The sequence below is a fragment of the Nylanderia fulva genome, unplaced genomic scaffold (genome assembly GCF_048542155.1).
Source record: "Nylanderia fulva isolate GAGA-0341 unplaced genomic scaffold, ASM4854215v1 Scaffold631, whole genome shotgun sequence".
NCBI classification, from domain to species: Eukaryota; Metazoa; Arthropoda; class Insecta; order Hymenoptera; family Formicidae; genus Nylanderia; species Nylanderia fulva.
This window is the reverse complement of record NW_028190733.1, coordinates 16,998-26,787: the sequence shown is the minus strand read 5'-3', so window position 1 is coordinate 26,787 and position 9,790 is coordinate 16,998. Positions and strand designations below refer to the sequence as shown.

At 31.4% G+C, this 9,790-nt stretch overlaps 1 long non-coding RNA gene across 1 annotated transcript; it reads left to right on the top strand.

Annotated features, from left to right (window-relative positions):
* The first annotated feature begins 1,352 nt into the window (after positions 1–1,352).
* Positions 1,353–2,005, top strand: LOC146720709 (uncharacterized). The gene is made up of 3 exons (XR_014925965.1): positions 1,353–1,524; positions 1,602–1,765; positions 1,892–2,005. It is a non-coding gene; the product is annotated as an uncharacterized LOC146720709 (long non-coding RNA).
* Positions 2,006–9,790: the final 7,785 nt, after the last annotated feature.

The following is a 9,790-nucleotide window of genomic DNA, read 5'->3' as shown; positions in this document are numbered from 1 at the left end:
TAAAGTCCAATTGTCTGATCTGTCTTGGTGACGCTTTATCCAATTTCTGACGGAAAGCAAAAATCAAAGGTTTATGATCAGTTCTGATAATCAATTGTCTTCCTTCAACAAAATGCCTGAAATGTTTAATAGCCAAATAAATGCTAAGAAGTTCTCTATCATAAGTGCTATAATTTCTTTGAGCTTTGTCTAGTTTCTTTGAGAAAAATGCTATTGGTTTGATATCGTCGTCAATAGACTGTTCAAGTGATGCACCAACAGCAAAGTCAGAAGCATCACAAGTTAAAATAAGAGGAGCATGAGGAGCAGGATGAGAAAGGGTAGTAACTTGTAAAAGTTCTTCTTTACATGACTCGAAAGCTAATTCCGCTTCTTTAGTCCAAGAAATAATTCTTCTATCCCTCTTGCGACTGTCCTTTAAATATTCTGTTAACAGAGCTTGATGATTTGCAGCATCCTTGAGACAGCGACGATAATAATTGATAATTCCTAAGAATCTGCGTAATTTATGAAGTGTCTTAGGTTTAGGATAATCAATAATTGATTTTACTTTTTTGGATGTAGGTTTAACTCCTTGGTTAGAAACTAAGTAACCAAGAAAAGAAATCTTGCTTTGACCGAAAAGACATTTAGCGACATTGATTGTCATTCCAGCTTGTTGAAGACGATCAAAAATAATGCGTAAGTGAGCAATATGTTCTTTCTCATCTTTAGAAGCAATAAGAATGTCATCAAGATAACAAAAGGCAAAACTCAAATCATTAAGTAAAGAGTTCATGAGCCGTTGAAAAGTTTGGGCTGCGTTTCGTAAACCGAAAGGCATTACGACAAATTCAAAAAGCCTAATGGAGTAGTGACAGCTGTTTTGTGAATATCTTCTTTAGCGACGGGTACTTGATAGTACGCTTTAACTAAGTCGATTTTAGAAAAGATATTCTTACCAAAACGTGAAGAAGAAAAATCTTGAATATGAGGTAAGGGATAACGATCCGGGATAGTCACTGAATTGAGTGCACGATAATCACCACACAGTCTCCAAGAATTTTGTTCCTTTTTAGGTACCATATGTAGAGGGGCTGCCCAGGAGCTGCTTGAAGGCCTGCAAATTCCTTGCTCCATTATAGACTTGAATTCTTCCTTGGCACATTTAAGTTTCTCAGGAGTAAGTCTTCTGGGAGTCAAAAATTTAGGAGAACCTTCCGTAACGATATGATGTTCAACGCCATGTGTTTTTACCGAGGAAATTGGAGAAAAACGGGTGAGTCCTGGAAATTCGGTTAAAAATTTGTGGTACACAGAATCAGGAGATGTGGTAAAAATTGACAAATGTGCAATTTCTTGAATTTTTCCAGTATTCATAAGACCGGTAACATTATCAATCAATTTCTTGTTTTTAATGTCAATTAGGAGATTAAAATGACAAAGGAAATCGGCGCCTAAAATAGGACGTTGAATATCCGCGACACAAAATTTCCATTTGAATTCTCTCCTTAAACCGAGGTTCAAAATTAAAGTTTTAGAACCGTAAGTATTAATTTGAGTACCATTTGCGGCAAAAAGTTTTAAATTAGTATGCCACGGCTTCAATAAAACCTTTTTAGGTAACAACGATATATCAGCGCCCGTATCGACAAGAAAATTCAAATTTGAATGTCTGTCGAAAATAATGAGGCGATTGTTAGAAACACCGTCGTAAGCAGCCTCAGTCTTAAGCGGCGTTTTTAGTTTTCCTGTGAAGCCAAGAATGTTTTGGACATAGAACAAGGTAAAGTACATCGTTTAGCCTTATCACCAAACTTCTTATGGTAAAAACAAATTGATGTATCTTTAATATCTTTATTTGATTTGTCTTTGTTACGCGATAACGATCTAATTCTTCTATTCTCTCTAGACCGGCTTTTGGAACGATCTCGACGACGAGAAACTTCAAGAGCTTCGATTCTTCGTAGCAAATCCGCGAAATCCGAAGATTTATTACTTGCATTATTGGAAACTTCCGCGACTTGCAAACAGCCGTCCCGATCAGCAATTTTATCGGCTAATTCCGCAAGTTTAAAAAGAGGAACATCCTCTACTACGGCTAAAGTCGTTTGAATTCTATGTGGTAAGCGTTGAAGCCAAATCATTTGCAAAACACTATCTGCTAAAGATCCTCCAGATAAATGACGAATTTCTCGAAGTAATTCCGAAGGCTTTTTATCATTAAGTTCAATTCCAGCTAATATTTGTCTCAAACGTTTTTCCTCTGAATCCGTAAAGCGATTTATTAATATTTTCTTTAAATAATTATATTTATCTGTTTCAGGTGGATTTTCAATGACTTCAGATATGTTTACTAAGGCTTGTTCATCAAGATGACGAATGACAGAACTATATTTAATATCATCTGATCGAATTCGATAAACCGTAAACTCACTTTCAATAGAAGCAAACCAGAGTTTAGGTTGTTTATGCCAGAAAGTCAGTAGTTTTAATAAACGAAACTCATTTGAGTGAATTTGTAACATAGGATCACTCACCTGATGTCCAGTTTGAGAAGGTAAAATATTAATATTTTCTGATCCAACCTGATTTGATCCGCTCGCCAAATCCATATCAATCTGTGTATCCGAACAGGGTCTAACTGGTGATCTATCGATTGGCATTTTCTTCTTGTTCCAGGAATCCGATAAAATGATTTGAGAATTTCCGTGAAGGACTAATCCGCCTCTGATGTTTCAAAGATCCGGAGAATGAATCTCTTAAAATCAGAATATCCAGCAATTCTTCCAAGCGATGATAATATTTCGCAGACTTCAAATACGACGATCACTTGGCACTTATTCCGCATCAGCCTTTAAAATGCGTCGGCTTTAATATCACGTCGGTTTTAATATCACGTCGGTTTTAATATCACGTCGGTTTTAATATCACGTCGGGGTCACCAAAAATGTAGCGACTTATAAATAAATTCACCAGATCTTTGAAAAAGTAATGTTTATTCATTGAAAGTATAAAGCGAAAGAACAAAAAGAATTAATATGTAACAAATAAATGAATGAATGTGTTGTTATGGAAATATTGATTTTTCTTAAAAACATTATGTATATTAATGAATTGAAGTTATTACAAATGTATAAAGATGTAAAAAGTGTAAAAGTGCAGTGAAAAGTGTAAGGTGTAATAAAAGTGTAGAGTGTAAATGAAAGGTGTGGATGATGAATGCTACATATACACAAGGTGGTTCAAAAGTCCGGCAACGGTCAATTATGTTCAAGAAATAGTGGTCTTATGAATAAAATATAAAAATTGCAGGGTTCAACCCGGGAAAAATTTTTTATATATAATTATATCTAAATAATTATATAATTATACATAATTATATGTGAACTATGTTTATTTTATATATAATTAAATTTATTTATATATAAATTATAAAGTTCATATATAATCTCGTGTCAAGTTATATATGAAACATGATATATATTTATATATGTGAATACTTATTTATTATATATACAATATATATATATATATATATATATATATATATATTTATATAAGTATATGTATATAAAAAGCTCTTTTATCTAATTATATATAGACATATTTCATATTTAATTTTGCATTTATATGTATAATTTTATATATTTCTATATAATTTTATATTGTTATATATAAAAATTGTTTCTAGGAAAAATAAGATATTTTATGGTGACCTTGACTTTGACGTAGGGGTCAAATTTAGAGGTCATTTCAAGATCAACTTTTAATAAACAAAACCCTCTATTTTTATTAGATATTCTTGTAGCTTATCTCAAGAATTTTCCAAAACACTAATAAAATATTTTTTGATGTACTTATTGAGTTATAAAGGTTTGAAGTGAACAATTCTTTTATAAAATTGACAATATCTTGTAAAACATTCAATTTTCATTATACATTTATACTTTTTATGCACGGAATAATAAGACCAATCAATAGGTGCAAAGAAAACACAGTTGCAAAAGACGTATGTAGTTTTCAAGATGCAACTGCCCAGCAAACATTATAATTGCTATATAACACGTAAGTAACGTGCATGTAACATGTAACATACACGTTAGTTGTAATTTCCCACTTATGGATTCTATTATTTATTGTAATTATAGATAGGATAGTGACTTAGCGAAAGATTATCTTTCGGCATCCTACAATATCGATGCTATCTGGGATGTAATTACAATATATAAATAACATATGTCATATTACAAATGTTACATCTATGAATGAGAAATTACCGTATATGTTACATGTAACATGCACGTTATATAGTATTATATACATGTAACATAGCAGTTATATTTTGTGTTTGCTGGGTGCATTTTCTTTACACCAAATTGGTCTCATTATTATGTGCATAAAAATAAAAAGTATGATAACGTAAAACTGAATATTTTACAAAGATATAATTTTATGTCAAACAATTGCTTCGAATCTTTATAATTCAAAAAGTACTTCATGAAAAAATGTTTTATTATAATGCTTTGGAAAGCTGTCGAGATAAGCTACAAGAATATCTAATAAAAAATAAAGGATTTTAAAAAGTTGACCTATAAATGATCTCAAAATTTGACACCTAGGTAAAAGTCAACATCTTTAGTATTTTTTTCATAAGACCATTATTTTCGGAGATAATTGGCCATTGCCAGATTTTTTAATCACCATGTACATATTATATATATGTTTATGCATGGATATATGCATCTATATACATGTATATATATGTATATATTTCTTACATAAATAAATGCATACATATACATATACAAATACATATACACATACATGTATACACATACGTGTATGGTATAAGCATACGTGTATGGTACGTATATTGATATTACCTGTAATTTTCTACAAATTACAATGTATGCAGTACGCACAATTTGCTTTTCTTCTCTTATCAACAATTGAGAAAATAGCAAATATATTCAAATAACTAGCTGTATATTTTTATATAATATAACAGAATATTATATAATATACAAAACATTTTTATGCATATATAGAATGAAATGGGCCCCTCCATCGCCCATTCCCGTGAGAACGCAACCATAATATATGTATTTTTTTTGTCTCTCCGATTTTTGCAAATGAGACATTTGTATTAGACACTTTTTTGCAATAATATTTATTAGAATTACACATTTCTAGTATAATGATAAAATTTTATTAGTTAGGAAAAGGTGACAGTTTATTTTCTGCTATTATTTTTAAGAAATGTTGTCTCATACGTTTAACATCAGCAGAATATGTCTCATTACAAGGATTTTCTCCTAAAGCTATAGTTGTAGCAAATGCGGCAGCAAAGATTCCACAACATATACCATCAGGTTGTGTTTGAACGTTTTCAAATATTATATTATTTTTATTTATTTGTGGATAACGGCGATGAATGTTATTTTTTTCTTTAGCCTTCAATGTTTCGTATGTACAGCCAGATAGATTGTCGTACACTCGAAGCTTGGTGCCGTCAAAAGAAATACATCGCCAGTGATTACTGCAATTTTCTCCAATAATTTGTAAGCTTTTGTCGTTACAACTTGCTTCAATTATATGAGGATATAAAATATCTTTTTTTAATAACTAGAACGCACATGCAAATCGTTCTGGAAGAAGATATTTTAGAAGCAACTAACAGACGAATAAATCGTCTCTGATATAAAATATCTTTTTTTAATAACCAGAACGCACATGCAAATCGTTCTGGGAGAAGATATTTTTAAAGCAACTAGCAAACGAATGGATCATCTTTGGCATGAAATATCTTTTTTTGTTACTACTGCAACTTTATAACTATTATTATTACTATTGTACTATTGTAACTACTATTTATTATTACTATAATATTTCTACTACTAACAACTATTTAAAATAAGCAAGAGACTGCTTTATTTTTCAGAAATTGTTACTTTTAGAAAATATGTATATATATATTATGTAAAAAAAATTTATAACAATTGAACCTCATAAATATTGAATAAGAATGAAGGAGGTGTCATTAGAATATCGCAAAAATTTTATAGATGGAGAAAATCTTGCAAATTTTAAAATCATCTTTATTTTTCGAATGATCTCAAGAATACAAAGTTTCACTGTGGATATCACGTTGCAGGACATCCTGTGTATATATACACATACACAGTATGTTCAATAAATAAGGGGACTTTTAAGATATAGAATAAAACACGTATCGTACTATGTTTGAAAGTTATTTTTTATTCGAAATAGTCTCCATTTAACTCAATACAACGTTTAGAACGATCAACCAATTTATGCATAGACTCTTTCATGTCATCTAAAGGAATGTTCTTTAACACCTGTGTCACGGCTGCTTGAATGGCTGGAATATCATCGTAAAACGCTCCTTTCATGGCAGTTTTCAGTTTAGGGAACAGAAAATAGTCGCATGGTGATAGATCGTTTTTAGCTGTTGAAATGATGTCTTTACAATGCTCTACACGAGCGATTTTTTGGTCTTCATTTAATTGATGTGGAACAAAGCGTGCACAGACCTTTCTTTTACCCAAATCGTCAGTTAAAATTGTCCAAATAGTACCAGTAGATGAATTTAATTCTTCAGCCAACCCATATAGCACAGATTATTGCAATTATATTGCAGCAGCGTTGCAATGTTGCAAGTTGCAATGCAACATTATAAAGACATTGCAGAGATATAAGTGCACAAAATTCCAGCACACTTGTAGCAACATGACATTAATATTTCGGAAATATTGCATGTAATCCAAATTCTATAATTTATATATTGTAATATATATAAATTAACTACAACGTATTTTCATTAATGATTTATTTACATTTATATACCTGTATATGCAACATTAGTTTATGGTTGCAATAACAATGCATTATTGCAAACTCATATTGCAATATTGTTGTAATATTTTGTTGCAATCTTCCAAAAAGCGGACATTTTAACATTGCTGCAATTCAACAGCAATGATGTAGCAACATTTTGCAGTGAATTTGCAATATTGCAATGTTGCGGTAAAAAATTGTTGTAATGTTTTTGCAATCTATCGGTGCTGTATGGGAACATTCTAACAGTGAAATTTCCGTCAACAGCAATGATTTCGCGGACTTTTTCCACCAATTCAGCACGATTACTTCCTTCTGGACGACCAGGTCTTTCATCATCATTCAAATCTTCACGACCATTTTTAAATCGTTTAAACCACTTATGAACTTTTGAACGAGCTAAACAATCATCACCATACACTTTTTGCATCAATTCGTACGTCTCACTAAATGTTTTTCCAAGTTTAAAACAAAATTTAATATTTGCTCTTTGTTCCATTGTATTTTTACGACACAAGCACAAAACATACTGTCATTAAAAAGAGCGTAACTTTTTAACCTGTCAACCGATTTACATGAAGTTGGCTGCGTTTGAAAGGTGAGACCTGTACCTTTCTAATGTTATCAACGTTCAATAGATGGCGTTACGTGTTCCATGATTTAAATAAAAAGTCCCCTTATTTATTGAACATACTGTGTACATACATACATTCATATATACATATATATGTCTAAAGGATGTTGCAAGGACCTTTTATATAGTATACTGTATAGTTCCGGGACCTTTGGCTATTGCCGGGTCGGACCTGAATCTTTTTTCCAGTTTTATGTATATTTCCAGGTCCGACCTGGTACTATACATTTTATCTATAAAAAAGTAAAATGTAATAAAAATGCAAAATTTATTCTGTTTTTATTAAAAACAATATATTATCAGATTAAGTATTTATAATTTTAACTTCTCGTGCCCTCCTTTGTATATAGAGTAGTTGTTTTCTTCAAATATTGAGTTTTTTCATTACCAATATGTAATATGTATCTTTTCGGGACACATGCCGTAGTTATATGGATATTTTCGGGACCACATATATTTCATGCTTAAATTGATCAAAACTAAAACTAAAACATTATTTAACGTATAAGACGGGCAACAAGAGCCAAATCGCGGATGACAATGCGTTATCCTAACGAAACTAAATAATTTTTCGTTAGAATTAAAATACCGGTGCACAAGGCACCAAATTTTTACTTGGACACGGCCAAGATTTTTAATATGAAATAATCTCATATTTTGAGATTCCCGATTCAGCAATTTTCGGATCTATATTTTTCTCTTGCATTCATTTATTTATTTTCCGTAGGGGGGTTAAAGGGGTATTAAAATTAAATCTCAAAATATGAGATTATTTCATATTTAAAATCTTGGCCGTGTCCAAGTAAAAATTTGGTGCCTTGTGCACCGGTATTTTAATTCTAACGAAAAATTATTTAGTTTCGTTAGGATAACGCATTGTCATCCGCGATTTGGCTCTTGTTGCCCGTCTTATACGTTAAATTTATATTTATATTATATTACAGAGCCTTGTTAAAACTCTTATATTTGATACACGCTGGCTTAAAAAATGCGTTTGTTTATCAACATTAATATTTATAACAGAGAAAAGTATAGAATCGAAAGGATCTGAATAGCTCAGCTGGAAGAGCAGTCGCCCGGCAAGCGAAAGGTCTCGGGTTCGATTCCCGATTCAGCGATTTTCGGATCTATATTTTTCTCTTGCATTCATTTATTTATTTTCCGTAGGTGGGTTAAAAGGGGTATTGAAATTAAATCTCAAAATATGAGATTATTTCATATTTAAAATCTTGGCCGTGTCCAAGTAAAAATTTGGTGCCTTGTGCACCGGTATTTTAATTCTAACGAAAAATTATTTAGTTTCGTTAAGATAACGCATTGTCATCCGCGATTCGGCTCTTGTTGCCCGTCTTATACGTTAAATTTATATTTATATTACAGAGCCTTGTTAAAACTCTTATATTTGATACACGCTGGCTTAAATTAAAAAATGCGTTTGTTTATCAACATTAATATATATAACAGAGAAAAGTATAGAATCGAAAGGATCTGAATAGCTCAGCTGGAAGAGCAGTCGCCCGGCAAGCGAAAGGTCTCGGGTTCGGTTCCCGATTCAGCGATTTTCGGATCTATATTTTTCTCTTGCATTCATTTATTTATTTTCCGTAGGGGGGTTAAAGGGGTATTGAAATTAAATCTCAAAATATGAGATTATTTCATATTTAAAATCTTGGCCGTGTCCAAGTAAAAATTTGGTGCCTTGTGCACCGGTATTTTAATTCTAACGAAAAATTATTTAGTTTCGTTAGGATAACGCATTGTCATCCGCGATTTGGCTCTTGTTGCCCGTCTTATACGTTAAATTTATATTTATATTACAGAGCTTAGTTGAGAGATTTTTTAATCTGCGTTTTATTTCTGTGAAAATTAGATCAAGAGGATAACCGTTAGATAGCAAAATGTTAATAGCTTTCTCTATATTTTTTTGTGAAATTGCGGATGTGATAGTAATAAAGCTCTATCTACCAAGTTATAAATTGTTCCTATTTTATGACAAGTCGGATGATTTGAAAAAAATGAAAGTAATCTACCTGAGAATGTCTTTTTGTGATACCAATCTAAATAAATTTTGTTATCTATTACTTTGATCATTATGTCTAAAAAGCTTATACAACGATTATCCTCCTTTTCCAATGTAAATTGTAGTCTATCGTTATAATTGTTGAATTCGTTCAAAACATATGTAATATTGTCAGCGGAAGTGCATAAAATAATGTCGTCTACATAACGGAAATAGAAAGTCATTTCGCAATTTAAATTACTAATTACCAATGTTTCCAAGTCCTGCATGACTATATCGGCAATGATCGGAGAAAG